Below are 26,395 nucleotides of genomic sequence, written 5' to 3' on the forward strand. Positions count from 1 at the left end.
AAATTTTTGTAATGGCTAAGGAGACTGAAAATGTGATTATTCAAGGAGTATCTGTGGAGGGCCCTCTGGCCTAATAGCATAAATTCCTGTGTGATATAAGGGAAATATACAAGATTTTTGAGAATGTTATAGCAACAGTAATACTTCCAGTTTAGACTGAAAGGAAGAGAAGGAAGATAAAACAAATGAAGGCTATTGGATCTCCAAAAAGTCTACATGCAAGATACAAGGCTGATAAAATGACTCAGGTGAAAACATGTGCTACCCTTAGTGGACTCCAACAACCATCTCTTATACTCTGCTTTTTGAATAGCAAGATGTGCTTGCCAATTCTTATATCACACTCATTCACAAACAGAGATGCCTATACACAACTATGACACACTTACCCTTTGGTATCCATGGGGGATTGGTTCCAGGACTTTCCAAGGATACCAAAGTCCATGGATACTCAAGTCTTTTTATAAAATGATGTGGTATTTGCATATAATCTATATACATCCTTCTATACAGTTTAGTCTCCAGATTATTTACAGCACATGAAACAATGTAAATGCTATGTCCATCATTGTTATACTATGTTGTTCAGGAAATAGTGGCAAGAAAAAAAGTCTGTACATGTTTAGTACAGAAACAAACATCCACTTAAAAAAAATATTTTCAATCTGTAGCTGTTTGAATACATAGGTGCAGAATTCATGCATAAGTAGGGCTGACTGTATTAGCTAAATATACATTTTAAACAACACTCATTTCACCAGTGACAAATTATTTCTAACACTTCTCATGCTAATTAAAAAATTCTCCACTGTTACCTTTCTAGTACTATTGATTTGGTCCCTTCAAATGCAAACTGACCAATTCTAGACTATGAATTCTCTTTAGGGCACTTCATTTGTTTAATTGACCACTCCTAGTTGGCTAATTACCTACGTACTTGTCACCATGTTTATGCTGATGCATTTTAAAGTAAAGTATACATAATATGACAAATTTGAAATGTTTTTCATGCTGGTACATTAGTTACACCATCTATAAATGGTCAATGAGAGACTTGTCACATTATAGTCATTGTGTAATAGTGGAATGCCTGTCATAGGTCTGCTAGACCCTGAGATGAGAATTGTGTGCAAGTGATTTATTAATGAAGTATTCCCAGGAGAAACAATAAAGGAAAGGGAGAGGCTGAACAGGAAGGGAGAAGTAGCCTAGCAAGTCTATAACTTCAGGCAAAGTTTCAGAAAATGTGGCTTCAGTCTGATATCATATGAGATTTCTTGATTTTGCCTCATCCCAGTCTGCGCAGGGGAACTGAGTTCCAGTAATCTCAGAACAGTCATGGGTACAGGCTTTTGAAGGAAGAGCACAACCAAGTTAAGAGAAAGAACACATGAAAATGGCAAAAACCATCTAAGAAGGTTTGGTCAAAGCATTGGCTATTTGCTCAGTAGTGACGAAGTATTTTCCCTGGACCAGTGCCTGTCCAAGGATCATTACAGATCTGCAATTAGATAAATAGAGAAATTGAAAGTAAGCATTTAGAAATTGGTATCACAATTTGACAGTAATTTTATGTCTGTTGAATCTAATAATTTTAAAATTGGCTTCATTTTATTTTATTTTTGTAGTAATTTGTTTCAACTGCACTTTACAAAAGAACTGGTCTATGATGTATTAGGAAAAATGCTTGGGTCATTTACCACAGAAGCATTGAGCTACGGTACACATAAAACTGTAGCTACTGTTAAAATGGAAAATCATTCTTTCATACACACATTCATTTAAAAATGCTTATTGAATTTATGTTATAAACCAGACATTAAGGTTGCAGATTTAGTTATGAATCCTTTTGGATTTTAGTGAAGGAGAAAGATGATAAGCCAATATACAAGTAAAAATTTTTTCAGTATAAGATGGAGGTAAATATAAAAAAAAAAAACAAGAAAAGAGAATAGAGATGATGGAGAAGGAGGTTTTCATAGGATGGTTGTATTTGTCATCTGTTGCTGCACAACAAATTAGCACAAACTTGATGGCTTAAAAAACATACACTTATTTTGTCACAGATTCTATGGGTAAAGATCCACACATGACTTAGATGAGTCCATTACTTAGAGTCTTGTAAGCTTGCAATGAAGATATCAGCCCAGCTGTGTTTTCATCTGGAGGCCCCTCTGAGGAATAATTCATTCTTTTCTTTTTCTTTTTCTTTCTTTTTTTTTGAAGATGGGGTTTCACCATGGTGGCCAGACTGGTCTTGAACTCCTGACCTCAGGTGATCCACCCACCTCAGCCTCCCAAAGTGCTAAGATTACAGGCGTGAGCCACCACTCCCGGCTGGAATAATTCATTTCTAAAGTCATTCTTAGTTTTGGTAAAATTTATTTACTTACTGCTGTAGGGCTGAGACTTCTAGTTTCTTGCTGATCTGGTTAGAGGTCCCCTTCAAACTCCTAGAAGCTGCCCTTAGCTGTTTGCCACGGACTTCCTGCCATAGGTGCTTATTTCTTCAAAGCCAGCAAGTGAGTGAGACTCTGAAGCGAGTCTGTTAGCAAGATGGAGTCTTATTTAATGTAATATAATCATAAGAGTGCTGTCCCACCACCTTGCCATATTCTGTTTTCTACAGGCACGTCATAGGTCCCACCCACACTCTACAGGAAGGATTAGACAAAGGTGTGGACACTAGAAGGTGGGCGTCATGAGGGTCTACCAAATGTCTGTCACAGTGGCCAAAGAAGTCCAGAATAAGGTAATTTTAAAGCCATGACCTAAATGAAGCAAGAGAGAAAACCATATAGATATGTGGTGGAAAATACATACAAGCAAGCAGAGAAAATGTTAAATTTAAAGGTCCTGAGACCAAACTTGCTCGGTAGGTCAAGGAAAAAATTTGGCTGGAGCAGACTGAGCAGAGGAGAGAGTAATACGAGGTGAGCTCAGAGGGATACTGAAGAGCTGGTCATACAGGGCTGTGCAGGACTTGATGAGAACTTTGGAATTCACTTTGAGTGAGATGGAATGATTAAAGGGTTTAAAGCAGAGGGCTGTCATGGTCTGGCTGTCCTGTGGTATACAAACCATGTGAGATGGTGACAAGGAAAAGGAGGGAGAGCAGTTAGGATTCTATTTAATGATAGAGGCAACAGTGGTGGCTTCTTAGACCAGGATAGTAAAGGTATCAATCCGTCTGAAAAATAATCGGATTGTAGATACACTCAGAAAGGAATGCTGACCAGGCTGTTCGCGCATTGCTATAAAGAAATACCTGAGACTGGATAATTTATAAGGAAAAGAAGTTTAATTGGCTCACAGTTCTGCAGGCTATACAAGGAAGGCACCAGCATCTGGAAGGCTTCCGGGGAGGTCTCAGGGAGCTTTTACTTATGGCAAAAGGTGAAGTGGGAGGGGGCACATCATAGACGTTCGAAGGTAAGGTCAAAGCTGGAAACAAAAATTTGGTAGTTATCTACATGTGGGTGATATATAAAACCATGAGACTTGGGGTGACCTGGGGAGTCAGCATTGATAGAAAGAGAAAACTGAGATCTAAATCTCGAGCTAGGAAGAGGAGGAGGATTCAGCACAAGATGTTAAAAATGAATGACCGCAGAGGTAGGAGAAGCAGCAAGAGAGTGTGATGTTTTGAAAGCCTGGAAGTCTGGGAATGTGTCAAAAAGGAGGGAGAGGTCAACTGTGTCCAATTATGCTGATACATAAGATGAAGAGTAAGAATTGACCATTGGCTTTAGCCACATGGGGGCCATTGGTGACCTTGACAAAAGGGTGGTAAGCAGAAAAGACTGATTGGAATGGTTTCAGTGGAAAATGAAGGGGAGAAATTGGTATACAAAATACAGACAACTTTTTATGAGAAATTTTCCTGTAAGTGGAAAGAGAATAATAGATCATCACCGGAGGGATGTATGTCAAAAGGTCACTTTTTGACGATGAGAGATAGTCACATTTGTGTGCTGATGGGCATAACCCATTAGAGTGAGAAAAGCTGAAAATGCAGATATGGAGAAGCAATAGCAATAGCTGGAGTAAAGACTCTGAGTATGAAGAGGGGATGGAAATAATAATGCTTCAAAGAGCTGAGGGGAGGCTATAATGAAATGCTCTGTGTAAGACCTCAGAATGATACCTGATGCATGACAGTTGGTCAGAAAATGATATATTTTACTACTATTATATAGTATCTTCGGGCAAGTAAGAGGGTAAAAGCACTCCTCAAATTCAGAAAACTCAAAGTTGAGATTAGAAACAAGTGTAAGTGGCATGACTGGTGTTAAGAGAGTGAGTACAGGTCAGCAACTGGGATCACTGAGGCAGTTCAAGTTCGACTTCTCCAACTGGGAGAAGCAGGGAACCGACAGGCTACAGTGTCAAGTGCAAATAGCTTTTACCTCGGAATGTGGTCTCTCTCCATCAGTAACTAGCTGCACAATAATAAGCAACTCCCTGAGTTACTTTATGCCTCCATTTTCTCTCCTATGAAAGGAGTTCTCTTGGCTTGAAACATGATTTCTAAAAAGCCGGTAAGGCTAGAGAGGAGAGAGTAGTTTAAAGTAATGTTCTTAAAATGAGACTTGTTTTTAGGAAGAGGTGTTTCAAACAGTAGAGAAGTGGGGATTCCAAAGATTCCCTGGGGGGAGAAAAAAACAAATACTGTACTGTATACAATAGGTCCTTGAGTCTGAAGGGAGGGGACAGCAAGAAGGCAGAGTGGTATTCGGGGATCAGGAGTCAACAAGGGAACAAAGGTCAGCTGGATGATAATTACAGGCAGTTAGGGAGGGAATTAGAGCTAGAGAGGTACTAATTACATGGGCTATTTAGACAAGGGAGGGGCTTCGCTTAAAGGAACAAAACAAGGGCAGATTACCTACTAAAAATAAAGGCTGCCCCTCTGAGCCAGGGCTCACACATCTGGCATAGTCCCAGGCAGCACGAGGCTGTGTGCTCTGCTTTGCAGTGCCTACTCTGCTTCGAGTGTGGGCAGAATGTGCCTCCAGCCTTCTCCAAGTACTGACACAGGGTCTGGGAGCTGTCTGTGGATCACCCAGTATCTCTGTAGGAGGTGGTGGAGTAGGGGAGAAGGACTTGGGGATAAAACGTCAAAATCTGGTGCACCCATCAATCAATATAATCATTCTAGGGGCTGGCTGTGCCCTGGAGAAGGATGCCAACCAGGAGGGCCACAGGGAGTGAAACCAAGGCCATATTTTGTTCTTTGTGCCAGTGCCCTGGAGTGGGGCTACAGCTGCAGGGAGGAAGGGGTACCTTTCCTTTATTTTCATTAAGTTGCTGTATGGACTATCTCAGCCCTGTGTCCAATGCAAGAAGTTTGGCTCAGCTTTCTGAGGGGCTGGCACTGTATCCTCTATTTCTTTGGATCACTTTGTGAGGTTATTATTCTCCACTGGGGACTTGTGGGAGAGGCAACAGAGGCAGAAAGTGCATGCCCAGAGCATATTCTCCCAGCTCAGCCAGGGTTCTCCACCTCCGATTGAAGTTGTTGTACCCACTGTGAAGCTTCCTGGGGCACCTGTGTCCAACAGCTGACCTGGATGATTTCTCTTATACTGAAGATTCTCTGACGGGTAAAATAGACTACCAAATATTAAAACTTCTCTGTGCTTCATTTCACATTCTTAACATTTGGGGGTTGGCTGTGTTTTTTTTTTTTTCTTTGTAATAGTTATCTATTGTTGCATGACAGTGGCTTAAAACAGCAATTAAAATGTATTCTGTTTCACAGTTTCTGTGGGTCAAAAGTTGAGGAGCAGTTTAGGTGCATGCTTCTTCCTTTGGGTCTCTCATCAGGTGACACTCAAGATGTCAGCTGGGGCTGCAGTTGCCCTGAGACCTGATGGAGGCTGCAGGATCTACTTCTAAGGTGGTTCCCGCATGTGGCTGGAAAGCTGGTGCTGGATGTTGGTGGGAGGTCTTAGTTTCTCTTCTTCTAGGCCTTGCCACAGAGCTGAGTCTTCTCCTGACATGGTGGATGCTTTTCCCCCGGAAGAAGCAATGCAAAACCCAAGGTAGAGGTGACTATGATTTTTTTTTTTAACTTAGCCTTGGCAGTCACACATCACACACTGTAACTTCTGCAATATTCTATTAATCACACAGTTCATCCCAGATTCACAAAAGTATGAATACAAGGAGATGGAGCTCACTGGGAGTCATATTAGAATACTGCAATAGCCATTCTGGTAGGCATCTTGGTCATGCCTACTACATTCTTTGAAAATTTTAAAATACTTGATGCTTACTGCCTGGTTATTCATTCCCTGGCAGTACTTTGATCACAGTAGCCTACTTAATCTTCAGTTTGTAAGCAGGTAGAAATAGATATGTATTTACAGTCACTCAGTTATTTATTAGTTTATTTATCTAAAAGTATTTGTAGGGTACCTAATATATACTAGACACTGTTTCTACTCACCTGACAGATGGAGAAACTGAGGCATAGAAGTCCAGTGACTTGCCTAAGGTTTACTGGCAGAGGGTGATGAGAACTCAGGTGATATGGTTTGACTTGGTGTCGCCACCCAAACCTCATGTTGAATTATAATCTTCAGTGTTGGAGGAGAGGCCTGATGGGAGGTGATTGGATCTTGGGGGTGTATTTCCCTCTTGCTGTTCTCATGAGAGTAAGTTCTCCATGAGATCTGGTTGATTAAAAGTGTGTAGCACAAGCTGGGCATGCTGGTTCATGCCTGTAATACTAGCACTTTGGGAGGCCAAGGCAAGTGGATCACAAGGTCAGGAGATTGAGACCATCCTGGCCAACATGGTGAAACTCCATCTCTCTAAAAATCCAAAAGTTAGCTGGCATGATGGTGCATGCCTGTAGTCACAGCTATTCAGGAGGCTGAGATAAGAGAATTACTTGAACCCAGGAGGGAGAGGTTGGTGAGCTGAGATGACACTACTGCACACCAGCCTGGCAACAGAGCAAGGCTCTGTCTAAAAGAAAAAAAAAATGTTTAGCATGTCCCTCTTTACTCTCTCCTGCTCTGCCATGGTAAGACATGCCTGCTTTCTTCAGTTCCTCTGGGACAATTCCTAGTGGATCTGTGAGAAGTGGGTTACCATCCTCCAGATCCCAGAATTGTAGAACCACTGACAGATTTCACTGTGCTTTCGGAAAAGCTACTGGCACTCAACAGCAGCTGGTGAGAGCAGCCACAGGCACTGTACCCTGCAGAACCACAGGGGTAGAGATGCCCAAGGCCCTGGGGTCCTACTCCTTGCATCAGCATGTCCTGGATGTGAGACATGGAGTCAAAGGAGATTATTTTGGAGCTTTAAGATTTACTGACTGCCCTGCAGGGTTTCGGACTAGCATGGGGCCTGTATCTACTTTGTTTTAGCCAATTTCTTCCTTTTGAAATGGCAGCATTTACCCAATGCCTGCACCCCCATTAAATATTGGAATTAACTAACTTGATTTTGATTTTACAGGATCATAGGCAGAAGACACTTGCCTTGTCTCAGATGAGACTATGGACTTGGGTTAATGCTGGAATGAATTAAGACTTTGAGGGACTGTTGGAAGGGCATGGTTGTATTTTGAAATGTAAGAATGACATGAGATTTGGGAGGGACAGAACGATATAGTTTGGATCTGTGTCCCCACCCAAATCTTACGTTGAATTATGATCTTCAGTGTTGGAGGAGGGGCCTGGTAGGAGGTAACTTCATCATGGGGATGGATTTGCTGTTCTCATGAAAATCAGTGAGTTCTCATGAAAGTGAGTGAGTTCTCATGAGATCTGGTTGTTTGAATGTGTGTGGCACTTCCCCCTTTGTTCTGTCTCTCCTTCTCTGCCATGGTAAGATGTGCTTGCTTCCCCTTTGCCTTCCACCATGATTGTAAGTTTCCTGAGGCCACCCAGCCACACTTCCTGTTCAACCTGCAGAACTGTGAGTAAATTAAACCTCTTTTCTTCATAAACTGCTCAGTCTCTGGTAGTTCTTTATAGCAATGTGAAAAGGGACTAATATGCCAGGTGTCCAACCACTATCATTGAGCATTTGAGCAGCAGTTGAGTGCCAGGCTTTGGGGTAGAGAGGTGAATGGTATCCCTGCCCTTCAGGAGTAATTTAGGGTCTAGTGGGGGATTCTTACTGATAAGACACATATACACAGAGCTGGTAATTGAGGTAAGTACCACAGTGCTGTAAGAAATAGCTATGAGAGCTCCAAACATGGCCACTCCTAGCTGGGATGGTTAAGGATGGAGGCATGGGCTGAAAGACAAGTTAAGGAGAGGACTGAGAATTTGCTTAACAGGATGAAAGTCTTTGCTGAGTTTGATAAGAGCAGGTCAACTAAAAATGGAGCCTCTCTGGTTGAAGTCAGATTGGGATGTGACTGGCTTCTGCTAGCGGTGGTGGGAGGTGGTGGCTGAAGCCAACTGAGTTCTATGTGCTCTACACACACACACACACACACACACACACACACACACACACCCCTTTTAACTCAGAGGTGGCCCCCAAGGTCCCTTTCCAGTGATGTGACTAGTCCATGAATTGAATCCTCCACAGGGCCTTTCTTTTCTTTTCTTTTTTTTCTTTTTTTTTTTTTTTCAGACAGTGTCTCACTCTGCTGGCCAGGCTGGAGTGCAGTGGCACAATCTCGGCTCACCGCAACCTCCGCCTCCCAGGTTCAAGCAATTCTCCTGCCTCAGCCTCATGAGTAGCTGGGACTACAGGCACCTGCCACCATGCCTGGCTAATTTTTTGTATTTTTAGTAGAGATGGGGTTTCACCACGTTGGCCAGGATGGTCTTGATCTCCTGACCTTGTGATCCACCCACCTTGGGCTCCCAAAGTTCTGGGATTACAGGTGTGAGCCACTGCACCCAGCCAACAGGGCCTCTCTTGACCGAGCCACAGTAGAGTTATACAGTGATACTAAAGGGGCTTCCTGAAGCCCCATATTTTTCATGTTTAGGTTTCATGTGTGTGTATTCCAAGACAATCCACCCCCAAGTGTCAGAGTGATGACATGCTGCCCCCTTGTTCTCAGTGCACTCAGTGGGCTTATTGATAAAAACAGATAAACTTTGTAAAAGATTTGGAAAGATTAATTCTGAGCCAACTATGAGTGACCAATGACTCATGACATAGTCCTCGAGATATCCTAAGGACATGTGTCCAAGGTGTTGAGTCACAACTTAGTTTTATACATCTTACAGAGACATAAGACATCAATGAAAATACATGTAAGATTTACATTGATTTGATCTGGAAGGGTGAGACAACTCAAAGTGTGTGGGGACTTTTAGGTCATAGTTAGACTTAAAATGTTTCTGATTGGCAATTGGTTGAAAGTGTTATTTTCAATAAAAAGGGATGCATGGGTTAAGATAAGGAGTTGTGAAGACCAAGGTTTTATCATGTAGATGAAACCTCCAAGTAGCAGGCTTCGGAGAGAAGAGATTCTAAATACTTCTTATCAGACTTAAGGTCTGTGTTGATGTTAATGCTGGTTGGCTTTTCCTAAATTCCAAAAGGGAAGAGGGTATAATGAGGCAGGTTTGATGCCCCCTTTCCCAATATGGCCTCAACAAGTTTTTCGGGTTAACTTTGGAATGCCCTTGGATGAGAGCAGGGATCCATTCACATGGTTGGGGATGGGCCTTAGAATTTAGAACTTTTGGTTGACAGGCTTTGATAAACACACTTAAATTTTCCTGTTATTGACATTATCTCATTTAGAGAGGCGGTAAGATGTGTTAATGAAGGGCATTGCCTCTGGGGCCAGAGTGCCTGAATTCAAAGCCCAGCTCTCCCACTTACACACTTTGGCTTTTTGTCTCCGTTTTCATTTTGTTTGAGATTCTGTCCTACAGGCTGGAGTGCAGTGGCATGATCTTGGCTCACTGTAGCCTTGCTTCCCAGGCTCAAGTGATTCTCTTGCCTCGGCCTCCTGAGGTAGCTGGGACTACAGGCAGGTACCACCATGCCTGACTAATTTTTGTTTATTTGCTTTGTTTTGTTTTTGTAGCGATGGGGTTTCACCAAGTTACAAAGGATCTACTTACACACTTTGAATTTGTAGAAGCTCCTTAATTTTTCTGAGTCTCACTTTCCCTATCTATAATAGAGGGTTAATGATCTCACAATGGATTTTGTCCTGAGCCTTAAATGAATTCATATATATAATACCTTAGAACAGTTCCTGGCATCTAGAAAACGCCTAAAATGTATTCATTACTATCTATCCTTACATTATCTACATTCAGGTAGCAGATCTCATTGGCTCCTTGAGGGCAAATGCAAGTTGTTTCCAAGATGTGTTACAAATTGCAGAGATACACTGTTAATTTCAGAGCAACTTTCCGAGAATAGAGAGGTGAGTGGCTTAAGGCTGCAGTAGAGACAAGAAACACTGTATCAAATGTACATTGAATATAAGCTGCTTCTCTGGAAATACTAAAATGAGAAAATGTGAATTTATAATTGAGGAAATGTAATACATAAACATTTAAGCACCTTGTCTTCACCTTTCCCAGCTGGAGCATATCTGCAGCTGGAGGCTCAGATAGGATGTCAGAAGGACTTCTAGAGAATAGAAGCATGATCCCACTATTTTGGGAGGTGAGAGAGTAGAAAAAAAATTTTTAGATATAATTTATATACAGTCAAATCCCAAGTCTTATTTGTATAGCACAAGCCCATGTTGAAAATCATATAAGCTCCTTTTACAGTATTTTAAACAAGTCTAGGTCTGAATACAGCTGTGTTGAAATTTGGAGTAAATATGTCTAGATGTAACATTGATTATAGGAAAAAAAACACCTCTTACTCAATATCAGAACACTTTTAGGGCTTAGGAGAAAGGAGATCTTATATTTAATAGATAGTTTTTATGTGCCAGGCATTTTCCTTTTTTTTTGAAACAAAGTCTTGCTCTGTCACCCAGGCTGGAATGCAGTGGCACGGCTCACTGCAACCTCTGCCTCCCAAGTTCTAGCAATTCTCCTGCCTCAGCTTCCCAAGTAGCTGGGACTACAGGTGTGCGCCACCATGCCCGGCTAATTTTTGTATTTTTAGTAGATATGAGGTTTCACCATGTTGGCCAGGATGGTCTTGAACTCCTGATTTATGATTTGACTGCCTTGGCCTCCCAATGTGCTAGGATTACAAGCATGAGCCACTAGACCCGGCCCCATATTTTTTTTCTTTGAAGACCTGCCACAACTCTGTGAGTTACTTATTAACACCTACATTTTACAGATGAGAAAATCAATTTATATAATTAGCCCCAAAGGGACAGACTATTTTGTAGTTCCGAATTAAGCCTAGAACCATCCTTCTTCAACTAATATGTTTTTTGCTCTAATTTTAATTTACTTAAATTAAACTCATTCTTTATCTAAGAGCCAGTCAATCTAATTTCTTACAATATATTAAGACTAAATTGAGAACCTCCTTTCTGCCCAGAATTATACTAGTTATAGGAAGAAGACAACTGAGATAAAATTTGGGTGCCATTTTTTAATTGCTCAGTTTGGAATGAGTCCAGATGAGATTAGCCAGAAAAGTAAGTCATGTTTGATTTGTCTAATCATTTTTAGACTAAGCAGGAAGTATTTATAGAATAAAATGTCATGAACAAGCATAGTAGAAACTAGTGACTGTTGATGTAGACATAGAAGGAAGGATAGAGAAAGAAAATAGAAGAGAAAGAGAAAATATTGTTTCTCAATTTATCAATGCTGGCCCTACAAATTGGTAGACAGAGTCCATATCTGCCCCTATCCTACAAACTGGCAGAGTCTATGTCTGCCCAGATGGTTTAGAAAATGTATTTCTCACCCTTACCCCCACTACTACTCAGAGGAATGACAAGGAATGATTTTCCTGCAGCTGGAAGGCTATGAGGCCTTCATTGATCTATCTGATCAATTTTTTTTTTAATTGCATTTTAGGTTTTGGGGTATTTTAAGCACTTCTAGGAAGGATGGATAAGTTTACTGTCTTATCCAATAACTGCTCAGGTATTAATTGTTACATTAATTAATAGCAAAGGCATGTCAATGCCATGCAGGAATGGGTCCCAGAAGAGGGAGGGAGGCCAGTGAGATTGAAGAGTAAGATGTTCATAGTAGGGTCAGTGAAGGAAGATGGGAATGGGTGATTTCCTTAACTGTACCTTTTCGGCGCCTATGCCGTAATCCCATGGGAGTCCAGGTTATCCATCATAGAACTTTGATCCTATCTCCTGGGACCTGAACTTCAAATTTGATTTTCTAGAAAATACATCTCTCTTATGGCCTTTCAGTTTTGGTATTATTCAGGAATACACCCCGCATCACACACACACACACACACACACACACACACACACACACACACTCCCCAGGACAGCTTTCTTAATAAAATTGTTTATTTATGTTAGGAGTTTTCTAAAGGTACTTCATGTTTGACTCTTCTTTGTATCTATATGCGAATCTAGGACTTCATTAATGAGGTGACTTCTTGACTTAGCCCCACTTTAATTCTTGTTTTATGAAAGGCATATTTAAAAAAAAGAGAGAGAGAAAAATTGAGAGTTGGGTGCCCCAGTCTTACAGACAGCCAATCTCTTGGGGAGTGTTCAAAACTTGAGTATCTAGAGCTTCAAGTGAGAGGAAGTGTGGACTAAGCAGATAGGATCCCATGTGAAGGCGAAGTCTCAGATACATGGTCCAATGTGTTAAAGAAGTTTCCTTTCTTTCACTCATTTGCTCTTCCATTTAACAAATATTTATGGAGTGTCTACTTATATTAGGCCTGTGTCAGGGATATAATGGTGAGCAAGACAGCCTCTGCGCCCCCAGACCTCTGTCTTGTGAAGAATACCAGTAAATTATAAGAAAAGTACAGGGAAGGGGCATCCAATCCAGGCCTGTGGTTTTATTTTTAAGTTAAATCCACCTTTTCAGCGGCTCATTTCCATGCCCTCCATCTAACCCCAGTGTAGACTAAGAACAATGTTAAAAGATCTGGGTAAAATCCCATTCTGGCTCTTTTTTTTACCTATCTTATCCAGGAACTGCCTAGACTTCCATAATGAATCAAAAAGGTGCCTGCCCCAGCAGTCGAGTGCTGTAGAAATGTAGCTTTCTGGGTGTTGTTTTCAAAACTATCATTACCGAAGAATAGTAACTTACTATCTAGGAAATAAGGGAGGTACAGTGGGTTGGATGGTGGTCCTCAAAATGTGTCCAAGTGCTAACACGTAGAACTTGTGAAGATGATCTTAGAAAAAGAATCTTGTAGGTTCTTAATTTAATGCAATTAAATTAACAATGATCATGACATCATCCTGGATTTAGGGTGGGTCCTTGAAATGTAGATACACAAGGGAGAAGTCCATGTGAAGATAAAGGCAAAAAGTGAAGCCATGCGCCTTCCAGCCAAGAAATGCCAAGGATTATCTGCAGTTGTAAGAGTCTAGGAGATGCATGGAATGGATTTTCCCTCAAAGCTTTCAGAAGGAACTAACTCTGCTGATATCTTGATTTCAGACTTTTGGATTCCAGAACTATCAGAAAAAAAATTCTGGTTGTTTTAAGCCACCAAATGTTTGTACTAGGACACTAATTAGAGGGTTAATGAGATTTTTGCTATTATTATAATTCCTGAATAGACAGGAGAGCAAAAACAGGGATAAAGGGATTCTAATCCTTACAGAGAGTGATAGAGGGGATGAGCATCTGTCCCAGACCCTTAAAGGGACAAGGCTATGTGGTTGCTTTGGTACTACATGACCCTATCCCTCCTAGATTTCAGCTACTGGATAATATTTGGACAACAGACCCAAGGTGATCTAGATGACAAGTAGGTCAAGCATACACACAGTGCACTAGCAGAATCAGAGACAAACATACTCCCATAAACTTTGAAATATTTTGATATTTGATATTTCAAAATGGAATTAAAATAGTAATCATGACAAAAATCAGAAGTTTTCTTGAGTCTTTTTATATTTGTCATACATGCATGAATATGAGTGCCCTAATATGAAATCATTCCCTACTCTCCCATTGAGAAAGTCAAAAAGCAAGTTTTGTTTGCCAATGTGAGGGATAAACTTTTAGTTATATAGATGAAATAATTAAGTGCCTGCATATTGTTTCTAATTAAGTAGTTATAGTTGCATATGATAAATTATGTATAAAATATATCAGTTTAAAAGTATGTTCTTCTTTCTCATAGATCACAAAACACTCTTGCTCAAACTCTTCAAAAATATCTTTGATATCAGCAACCCGACCCTGGGCCTCCCGGCCGGGGTGGCGCCACCCCTCCCCCATGCCGCCCCACATGCACCTCCCAGGCTCCCTCCTGGGATGTGTCTGGAGCTGGAGTGGCGCAGGGCCTGAGACACTGCAGACCTGTGACCCAAAGCAGCTCGGAGGCAGTGAATAACATCTTTTCAAGTCTGCAATAAAAAAATAGCCTCCAATAAAACTACATGGCAAAAAATGGGAAGCAAACAGAATGGAAAGAATGAAAAAATTGAAGAGGCAGAGCCTGAATAATTTGTGGTGGAAAAAGTACTAGATCAACGTGTAGTGAATGGGAAAGCGGAATATTTTCTGAAGTGGAAGGGATTTACCGCTGCTGACAACACTTGGGAACCTGAAGAAAATTTATGTTGTCCAGAGTTGATTGAAGCATTTCTTAATTCTCAAAAAGCTGGCAAAGAAAAAAATGGTATAAAAAGAAAATCTTTATCTGACAGTGAATCTGATGACAGCAAATCAAAGAAGAAAAGAGACGCTGCTGACAAACCAAGAGGATTTGGCAGAGGTCTTGATCCTGAAAGAATAATTGGTGCCACAGACGGCAGTGGGGAATTGATGTTTCTCATGAAATGAAAAGATTCAGATGAGGCAGACTTGGTGCTGGCCTCAAAAGAGGCAAATATAAAGTGTTCTCAAATTGTAATTGCTTTTTATGAAGAGAGATTAACTTGTCATTCTTGTCCAGAAGATGAAGCTCAATAATTGTTCACATTGTTTATATATATGTGTGTGTGTGTGTATATATGTATGCATTCTCATATGTATATATGTACACACATACATAAATACATATACATATATGTACATAAATACATATATATATATATATATATATATATATATATAATTTGGGTCTTGGTGTTTGATTTACTAGTGTGACAAAGTAACTACATTCTAATGAAATGATCATTTTGAAAGTAGTGTTGGAAGAGTTGCTGTTTTTTTTTTTTTTTTTTTGCATCTGTAGCACTGGTTACTTTGAACAAATAGATAAAAGCTTTCCGTAGTTGCTTCCTTTATCAGAAAAGAACATTTGATACCTGGTATATTATTGCCTCTCCATCAGAGAACAGCTTTCTAAATGTTGGGAGAAAATGTTCATAGTCATTATTACTTAATCAAAACTTGCATTCTCATAAGCCTAAGGACCATTCTAGGGTTTTTATTTTTCTTTGATTTGCTGTCATCAGATTCACTGTCAGATAAACAAATAAAAATATAAAATGCAAATGTAAATTTTTTAAACATTCACCAAAACAAAAAATCACAGGTAAACCCATGTTTCTGAGATGTCATTATTCTGAGCAAAATAGGAGACAATCACTTCAAGTTACATTGAAAATTTTCCTGAACCCATGTATTTCAAGTGAAATAAGTGATTCTAATTAATAAGACAATTTAAATTGGATAATTTTAAAACATCTCTATCTATAAATGTGGTGGTTTGTTTGCAAAATCCCTAAAAAGAACAATTTCAGCACTGCCATCACAGGAGGTTTCTTCATCAAGATGAAGAAACTAGACCAATCCCAGTGCATTTTAATTAGCTAAACAAAACTAATTAAATGAACATTTAAAAAATTCTCTAGCAGGCAATTCCTTAACAAAATGTTGAAATGCCTGTTGCTACATTGACTAAAAGGTCATGATTCATGGAATATCTAAGATTTGGCTCATAGAAACCTAACCAGATGGTTAGAGATGTTGGCAGTTTAGGACCTGCTGCCATAAATGTGGGAACAACCTTTTGTAATCTAACCTATTGACCTGAGTGTTTTTTCCTTTTTTTAAAACTCAACTCATTCCTTATATGAAGGCTCACTCTTTTCAGATTTTACTTTACTGGTTCAGCAAAAGCCAGGAAAAACAACTTTGTAGTACTCAGAATGTTATCCAATTGTATATTGTTTACTTTATTGTAAATACTTGTGAATAGTGGTCAATAGTTTTATATTGTATCTTTTTATAAAGTATTGTATACTTTTATAAAGTATCTTTGACATCAACACTTTTGTTTTCACTAGAACTAATTTTTGAATCCCTTTTGCATTTAAAACTCAAAAAGTTCATTTTTAGAGAATATCATTTGCATTTCTGCATGTTTTGTTCGTGATATAGCATTTACTGAATCCTCATATAACAGGTTGCTGGATGTTTTATGTTAGCATGCAAGGACCCGTTTTTATATTAGGATCTTTGATGTTTTCATATGTGTATGTCTATAATTTCCACAATGGTAGCACTTATTCTGTTGCATATTAAAATGACTTTTAAAAAGCTTGTTTACAACAATATTCACCATTTAAAATTATGGGCTCATATTCATAATAATTATGGGTTCATAATCATAATAAGCAGTAAACCTCGGTTGAATTTCTGTCTCCTTTGTTATCAATTCTGCCAGGTAACATCTGAGTTATCCCACACCAGCATTAACTCAGGCAGCTATAGGCTAACATACCCTCCCTAAACAGTCCTCTTTTATTTAAAATGAAGTTGAGAGACTGTTCCATAATATTTTTCTGTATGTTCTTTCAGGGAAGATCTCCATATAATAAATATTCCTGGAAATGTTCTCTAAATTTTGATGACAAAATTTATCTGACCTCAAAGTCCTGCTTGGTGTTGGTAATCTGAGCAATGTGACTGTACAACTCCAGGTAACATGGTTGCTTTACCTTAAAAAATGAACTAACTTATTTTTTCTGATTGTAAAGAAATTAAGAAAATATAAAGAGAAAAACCCTAAAAACAAAGATAATCATTGCTAACATTTTGCTCTTTACTTCCGTATTTTTACAAATGTTTCTAAAATATAATTTACACGTACTATATATATATATATATATATATATATATTCATTTAATTTGACTCTTCTTATATTTTGATCACTTTTATGCCATGAAATGTTCTTAAGAAATACCATTTTAGCAATTCATTATTATATTTTCTCCTAATACAGGTAATCAACTCCCTCTTGTTTAGATAATGTTGCAATGATCTTCTATGTGTCTTTGAGCATAAATCTTTGCACATCTGACATTGACATATATACATTTGTGTATGTGTACATATATATGATTGTATGAGAGAATATGTGGCAGGGAGAGAATAAACATTTTTAAGGTTTTTGATGCATGGGTTCATTTTGTGGTAGAATTTTGCTATTTTTTGCTTTACAGTATCTATTTTATTTTATTTTACTTTATTTCTAGAAGTAGCATTCTGAATTTCCTTTGAGGAACAATTAGTCTAAACTTCCAATCCATGCACATTTGTGGTGCTAACTCTGCCCTTTGGTATACGACCTCAGGCTTAGCCCAATGGGGTGTCTTATTTCCCCAATCACAATGATTTATTTAGGGATAGGCACGTGACCCAAGTCGAGACATTTATCTCCAATCAGGGCCAATTATGCCACTTTTGCTTGAGCACAAGAGCTAAGATGTCTTCTTACTGCTGCTGCATGTGGAACTGGGAGGAACAGAAGCCAGTTGCTGCTAGAGTCTCCCAAGGGGGCAGGCTGAGAGGAAGTTAACAGAGAGCACCCAAAGGAAGAGATGCAGAAAGAAAAACTGGTTCCTGAAAACATTGTTTGGTCCTTTAAATCAACTCTGTCTGAAGCCAGCACTACCCCCAGTCTTTTCAGTGATATGAATCAATGTATTTCCATTTTGTCTCAAGGCAGTGTGATTTGGGTTTTCAATCACTTGAAAGTAAAAGAGTCCTATTTGATGAGCAAATTTTCAGGGATCTTTGGGTAGGATGACACCATAATCCAAGGGAATGATTCCAAAAGTGTAAATCTTTGAATTCCTGGAAAAGAGGATAGATTGTAAAGTACCCTCAAATTAGTCAGACACATTGTTGCTTTTTCATTCATTTGAAGGACAAGACCTGGACCTAGTGAGAAACATGAGGCCCTCTCCTTGCTTTAAGAAAGGCCCCTAACAGGAAGTTGGCAACTCTCCCAGATTGAACAGATAAAGAAGGGGCTAGTGCAGCCCTGCGGAGGTGGATGGACAGATGGTATCTACTTATACTTATTAAGGTTACGAGTCACGGTTAGAAAGCTCCAGCTAGCTTAGGGATGATTAGAATTTCCCTGGTGAGTTTGTATTTGTCAACATCCCTGAAAAAGTCATGGCCCTGATTATAGAGAACATGAGCACTCAAGAATGTGGCCAAAGTAGTATAGAAAAGGCCATATGTGTCTTGGGACCTAGGAAAGGATGCTCTGAATCCATTGCTAGCTCCTGTCAGTATGTCATCCCACATCTACTCTGTATATTGATCAAAGGCTTGACATGCTATAGGGACTGCAACATGATACAAATCCATCCAAATAATCACCAAGATCTCTAAATCCGTTCTAAATGTCGTAAGTCACTGTTCAAATTCCATGTGTGTGGGTGGAAAATGATGACTTTTACATGACGCTGAAAAGACCCAGATTGATAGAGGGACAGAGAGTGGGTTGTGCCTCAAATTTCGTTTCAAAATAGATGTATCTTCTTGTTATCTGGAGTTGGGAGCTCACTTATTGGAAAAATAATACCTGAATACCTACTATATGCCATACACTTTTTGTATTGAAAACTGAGAAATGAAAAATATAGACAGACAGGGATCCTGCCCTCATTGACAAGACGGTAGGTACAGGCAGTACATTGGAGGGCATATAATCTGTCCTTTGTGGTGATGACCAAGGAAGACTTCCTGGAAGAAATGAGCTACAGAAAAAAGAAGAGATAGTGAGAGAAAGGGAAGAAATGAGCTACAGAACAAAAGAAGAGATAGTGAGGGAAAAAGGGACAGCAGAGGGAACACAAAAACCCAGAAAGAACAGAGATAGAGAAGATAAGTTTGAGGAACTGCAAGTATTTCACCTAGGCTGAACCAGAATCTTTAACAGAGTGATAAGAGATGTTTTAATCAAGTTAGGAAAGCTTTTGTGAGGTGTTAAGAGACTTGAATATATTTAATCAACATTGTTGATTGGAAGGTGAATCTCTCCTACATTAGGATTTTTATTTTAATACCAGGAAAGAAATCAGATGTCTTAAGATTTGCAGGCCTTTCATTCTTTCATTACATGGATTAGCATCATTTGTAGTAGAGAGAAGGTTAAAGCAAAGAACCAGACTACGAAGCAGTAGATGTGGAGTGGTATCCCTGCCGATCTGTGTCATGGGCTTCCCAGTCTCTCCATGGTGCTGCCTGTTGCAGAAGTGAGCATAGTCCTTTCTTTCAGATCATTGAGTCAGTGTTGAGAATCTGCAGTAGGCAGTGGGATCTTGAAAAATACAATGCTAACACCAGAAAAGCGTTTGGAAAGCTTTCCAGAGGTACTAAATTTGAGCTCAGTGTAAAGAATCTTCAACCTCTGATTTTCAGAGGACCAAATCTGAAAGTACCTCTAGGGAGAGCCCATTAGCAGGTCTTACTCTTTTTACCTTAACTCTCATATGGAGGAATCTACAAAGTACTTTTATTATCTCATTTAATCTTCTGTTAGTTGAGGGGAAGATGTGTATTTAATAAGAACAACAGCGAAAGGGAGTTGTCATAATCTGAAAGTACCTCTGGGGAGAGCACATTAGCAGGTCTTACTCTTTTTACCTTAACTCTCATATGGAAGAATCTACTTTTATTATCTCATTTAATCTGTTAGTTGAGGGGAAGACGTGTATTTAATAGGAACAACAGCAAATGGGGGTTGTTATAAAACCCCATATTTTGTGCTTTCCCAGGATCTCTTCCTCTGAGAAATGATCCATTACTTTTTATAAAGGAACACATGGTTTCCTAAAGTTCTGGTCTCACAAATTTCCTTATTCATCCACTGAGCCCCAAACGACCGGGTGGTCCAGAGCTGGTCCATCTGTGGCCTCTGCTTTAATGATTTGACCATGGCCATATGATCTAAGATATGCCACTTAGTTCATGCCCAGAGGTTTTTGCCTAAGTCACTGGGGAGATAATTGCACTCTTTTCCAGAAATCTTGGTCTATAAAGAGAAATAAGACTAGAAGAGACAGTGATCATTTTTGCCATCTTATGGGAAAAAAAATCTGCTTAAAAATAAATGATGGCAACATAGAACAGGGCAGAATTTAGGAGATGAAAAGAGAAAGAGTCCTGGATTTGCAAGCTATCCTCTGGATCTAGACATGGCTTTCAGGTTAGGTAGGGCAACAGATTTCTTTCTATGGATTAAGTTAGTTTGTATTGGATTTCTTTCCTGACTGATACATAAATAATTATAAATTGTGAGAAGTACAGAGAGGGAAATGAACAAAAGACTATGAAAGAGAATAATATTGAGAACATGGTTCATATGAGGTTGCTAGAAAAGTGACATTAAAGTTAGAACATAAAAGTGGAATAGACTTTTGTGAAGCCAAAAGTGGTGACAAAGCCTCCTTGATAGAAAGAGAAACATGTGGGAAGGCCCAGTGGAGGAGACGAGCAGTTTCAAGTATTTGAGGAGCTGATAATAGAATGGAATGCAGCTTATTTGGCTACATCAGACTATGGGTGCCAATGGGTAGAAGCTGTAGTAGGTTTGGCATTGATTAAACAAAAAGAACTTTCTAGCAGCAAGGAAATGATGATTTCCCTGTTTCTGGAGGATTCCAGAAACAGCTGCATGGCTACAAATTAAGGTTGTTTTGTGGAGAAATTTAGTTTCTAGATAAGTGGTGGCTGGCATTCATATATTTATTTACTAAGTCAATACTTTTTCAGCTCCTGAAATGGGCCAGGTATAATACCCATGTGTAATAGTAAACAATATGCAGTCCCGGATCTCAAAGAACTGACAGTCAAGTGGGGGATACTGCTAACTAACACGTCAATTCTACCCTCGTAAGGTGAGTGATAGAGCAGGTGTAAGTACAAGGTGCTCTGTGAGAACATCAGAGGGTACCTAACTCAGACAGGAATGACTTCTAATGTCAGCTGCAATCTTATAAAATTATGATTCTAAACATGGAGTGAGAAAACATTTCTTGTGAAGCCTGTGACTGCGATCCAAGAGCAAGCCCCTATCATGGACGGCAGAATCAGCTCCCAGGACGACAGGTTTTCCACAGGAACTAGGTCTAAACCCTGTTTTGAGGCCGAGTTTTATCTATCACAGATGGTGCTCACTTATACTTAAAAATGTAATATGTAATTTTAACATGACACTCTAACAAATATTAACAATAACAATAATTGCTAACAATTATTGAACATTTATTATGCGTCAGGCAACGTGCTTAATGTGTCCCATGCTTTAGTTATTAATACTCACTACTCAGCAACTAGTTCCAGGCCTTTACTACATCCTCGAAGAAGAAAGACCTTCTTTAACACATCCCTCTTCGCTCATGAAACAGATAAAAAGCAAACAGGGATTGGTGACATCTGGAACTGAGAGGAAGGGACCAGTGCTTCCCTCTGCATTCCCGAAGGCCCAGCTTCCATCTCTTTCTCCCTACATCTTTCATTGCTAACTCCTCAGTCCTGGATTGCTGTTGACCCTCTGAGCAGTTGTGACCTGGGCTCGTGGTTCTGATGTGGTTCCAGAGTAAAACCCCACATAGCTGGGGCCCAAGAGGATGCTTGAGAGAAATGCATAAGAAGTCTCCAATTGGCTATTTTCCTGCACAATCAGGAGATTTTTGTCAAGCTCAACCTCAATCTGGAAGTTTTGAGTCCTGCCAAGACTTAGAGATGGAAAAAATCTCCATCCCACTAGAGAAGAACAGAAAAGGGCTAACAGGGAACTGAGACAGAAAGAATTCATTAAAAAAACAACCCCAACAGTGAGCCTCATTAAGAATCAATACCCCATACTTTATGGAGCTGATACTTTGAACTATGGCACCCAAGAAACTAAGAATGTCCTGTAATTTGTATTAAAAGTGCTGAGGAAGAAGTGGAATGTCTAGTGTAGTAGATGCAAGCCAGAGGATCTAGAATAAGATCCCATCTCTACCACATTCTGGCAGACCCATATTGGGCAAGTTACTTCATCATTCTGTGCCTCAGTTTCTTCATATTTAAAATCAATAAAATAGTAGCACTTATTTCACAAGGTTTAATAAATGCAAAGAGCTAACAATAATGCTTGGTACGTAGAAAGCATTTGGTAAATATTCTTATTATTAGTAGTAATATTAGTGTCATGTTATTGGTCTGTGACATGGAGAATACAGAATGATACCGAGTAAGAAAGGCAATAAAGAAATAGTAGTTGAACACCTTCTTGTGCTAGGCAGCCTATACTAGATGCTGGACATACGTTACTGACTAAAACATAGAAGTCCTGGCCCTCAAGGAGCTTATATTTTAGTAGAAACCAGAAAACACAAACAAAAGAAAAAAGTCACATAATATCTTTAAGTGATTCCTAAGAAGGAGCTATTAGAAGCTAATTCCAGAGCCATATTGTAGTACTTTTAGCTTTCTCTGTGTAATATTATGCTTGTTTACCTGCTCAGTAAATTGCATTCACGTTTCCTTCATTAAATGTGTAACATCACTTCCAGATGTTGAAATAAAATATTTGTGATTTGGGTAGACCTAGCTGACCATCCTCCACAACCCACTAATAGCAAAAACTCAATTCTGTCTCTAAAACTTACCCCAAATCTGTCTTCCTATCCTCATCTCATTTTCAACCTGGTCAAAACCACAATCATCTCTTGCCTGGACAATAGTAATAGCCTCCTACCTGGTTCTTTGCTTCCACTCTTGGTCCATCCATCCAATGTAAATTCCCCAACCTGTAGTCAGAGTAATATTTTAAATAGATAAATTAGGCTGGGCATGGTGGCTCACGCCTGCAATCCCAGCACTTTGGGAAGCTGAGGAGGGTGGATCACCTGAGTTCAAGAGTTTGAGACCAGTTTGGTCAACATAGTGAAAACCCATCTCTACTAAAAATACAAAAATTAGTGGATGTGGTGGCACATGCCTGTAATCCCAGTTACTCAGGAGGCAGAGGCAGGAGAATTGCTCGAACCCGGGAGGTGGAAGTTGCAGTGAGCAGAGATCGTGCCACAGCACTCCAGCCTGAACAACAGAGCAAGACTCCATCTCAAAAACAAACAAACAAAAATGCTAAATAAATAAAGAAGTTAGATCATTTCATTCCTTTGCTTAAAATTCTTCAAAGCCTTCCTATTACACTTGGCCTATAATATCTGTGGGACCAGCCCTCTGTCTTCCTTTCTGGCCTCAGGTTTTACCATTTTCCCCTTTACTCACTGTGGCTCTCTCCTCTGTTTCCCCCTGAAAACCTTTGCACTTGCTCCTCCCTTTCCATGATCTGCAGTCTCTCTGGACTTGTACATGTTTGGCTTTTCTGAGTCATTAAGGGTTCAGCTCACATGCTACCTTTTCACAGAAGACTTACCTGATCACCACATCTAGGGAGTCTCAACTAGAAATTTTCAAACACATTTATCTTCTTCATTTTCTTCATGATACTTACTACCATTTAGTGTTTTCAAAATCAATAATTAGTTTACTTCTTTTCTGTCTTCCCTCAATAGAGTGTTAGCTTCATGAGGACAGCAATCTTTTTTTTTTTTTTTGTCTTGTTAAATGCTGATTCTTCTTACTCAGTCTATGAGTCAATAGCCCCAAAAATATTTGTTAAAGCAATGAATTCTAGGGCATAGTAGGAGAATTAGCAAGCTATCAGCCTTGTAGAAGGGCACCTTAACAAATGTAATAAAATGAAAATATTACTACCTAAATAGTAAACATAGAATTCACCTTAGGGAGGGACCTGTCTCTGAGAAAATATTTCGAAAACTTCAACAGAAATGTTAGGTACTGAGAGCATAGGAGGCAACAGGAGGCTTTGTAATAAAATAATATAGCATAGTTAAGGTTTATTTTCAAGATATAATAATATAAATTACATCTTATTTTGGTTCTGTTTCTCAAAGGTTGAGAGACAGTAGGGAGATGAGAGCCTCAGATAGATGAAAGGAGTCAGAGAAGTGGATTGTTGAAACATCTCTTGAATTAAACAGTTAGCCAAGTCATGAATTCAAAGCAAAAGTCCTTGAAGTTAATTAAAAGTGCTACTCCAGTAAACATATGAATCATAGGAAAGTAAAACAGCCTATGGAGAAAGTTTTAGTGGCCTGGATAGAAGAACACTCTCTTAAGCCAAAGCCTAATTCAGTACAAGGCCCTAACTCCCTTCATTTCTACAAAGGATGAAAAAGGTGAGGAAGCTACAGAAGAAAAGTTTGAAGTTAGCAGAGCTTGGTTCATGAGATTTAAGGAAAGAAGCTATCTTAATAACATAAAAGTACAAAGTGATGTAGCAAGTCCTGATGGAGAAGCTCCAGAAAGTTATCCAGATCTAGCTAATATAATTGGTGATCATTGGTGATCATTGGTGATACTAAACGACAGATTTTCAATGTTGACAAAACAGCCTTTTATTGGAGAAAGATGCCATCTGGTATTTTCATAGTTAGAGAGGAGAAGTCAATGGTTGATTTTAAAGCTTCAAGGTAGGGGCTGTTCTCTTGTTAGGGATTAATAAAGCTGGTGACTTTAAGTTGGAGCCAATCAATGCTCATTTACCATCTTAAAATCCTCAGGCCCTTAAGAATTATGCTAAATATACCCTGCCTGTGCTCTAATCATAGAACAAGAAAGCCTGCATTTCAGCATGGTTTACTGAATATTTTAAACTGTTAGAACCATTGCTTTGGGGAAAAAAAGATGCATTTCAAAAAATCACTGCTCATTGATGATGCACTGGTCACCCAAGGGCTCTGACAGAGATGTGCAGGGAGATTAATCATGTTTTCATGCCTGCTAACACAACATCCACTTTGCATTCTGCATCAAGGAGTAATTTGCACTTTCAAGTCTTATTATTTAAGAAATACATTTTGTAAGGCTATAGCTGCCGTACATAGTGATTCCCTAGATGGATTTAAGCAAAGTAAAATAAAAATTGCCTGTAAAGGATTCACCATTCTAGATGCCATTATGAACATTTGTGATTTGTGGGAGGAGGTTAAAGTATCAGCATTAACAAGAGTTTGGAAAAAGTTGATTTCAACCCTCATGGGTGACTTTGAGGGATTCAAGATTTTAGTGGAGGAAGTAAATTCAGAGGTGCTATAAATAGTAAGAGGACAGAATGAGAAGTGGAGTCTGAAGATGCCACTGAATTGCTATCACATGATCACACTTGAACAAATGAAGAGTTGCTTCTTATGGATGAGCAAAGAAAGTGGTTTCTTCAGATGAAATCTACTCCTGGTGATGATGCTATTATAACTGTTGAAATGAAAACAAACAATTTAGAATATCATATAAATATAATTGATAAACCAGTGGCAGAGGTTGAGAGGATTGCCTCCTATTTTGAAATAAATTCTACTGTGGGTAAAATGCTATCAAACAGTATGGCACACTACAGAGAAATCTTTTTTAAAGAAAAAGTCAATTAATGTGGCAAATCAGCAGCCATCAACACCGAGGCAAGTGACTTCAATAGCAAAAAGATTATAACTTGCTGAAGGTTCAGATGATACCTTTTTTTTTAAAAAAAGTATGTTTACATTAAGGTGTGTACATTGCCTTCTTAGACATGATGCTATTACAGGCTTGATGGACTATGGTATAGTATAAACATAACTTTTACATGCACTGGGAAGCCAACACATTCATGTGACTCACATTGTTGCAATATTTGCTTTATTTAAATGAGTTGAAACTAGACCCACAATATTTCTGAGGTATGCCTGTGTGTTCATTTCAGTGTAAAATTCTAGGAAGATATCTGAATTTGTCACTGAGTCCATGTTGTAAAATATAGACATCTCGAATGGATACAGGAGCCCAGAGGTGACAATGATGATGTAAGTCCTCCATGTATCTGCAGAAATCCAGGGCAGGTCTTGGAATTCTATGGGGCCATGGAATGGGGAGTTTTGGACTAATCTTACCTGTATCTCAATGAACAAGAAGAACTCCCAACCATGACCTCTGGGTTATACTTGTCTTATTCTAGACTGGGTGTGTTACATGCTTGACAGCA

At 39.2% G+C, this 26,395-nt stretch overlaps 1 pseudogene; it reads left to right on the plus strand.

The window, feature by feature from the left end:
- The first annotated feature begins 14,474 nt into the window (after window positions 1–14,474).
- On the plus strand, window positions 14,475–15,023 carry LOC101039315 (chromobox protein homolog 3 pseudogene; annotated as a pseudogene).
- The last annotated feature ends 11,372 nt before the right edge of the window (window positions 15,024–26,395 follow it).

Source organism: Saimiri boliviensis, chromosome 6, assembly GCF_048565385.1.
Source record: "Saimiri boliviensis isolate mSaiBol1 chromosome 6, mSaiBol1.pri, whole genome shotgun sequence".
In the NCBI taxonomy this organism is placed as follows: domain Eukaryota; kingdom Metazoa; phylum Chordata; class Mammalia; order Primates; family Cebidae; genus Saimiri; species Saimiri boliviensis.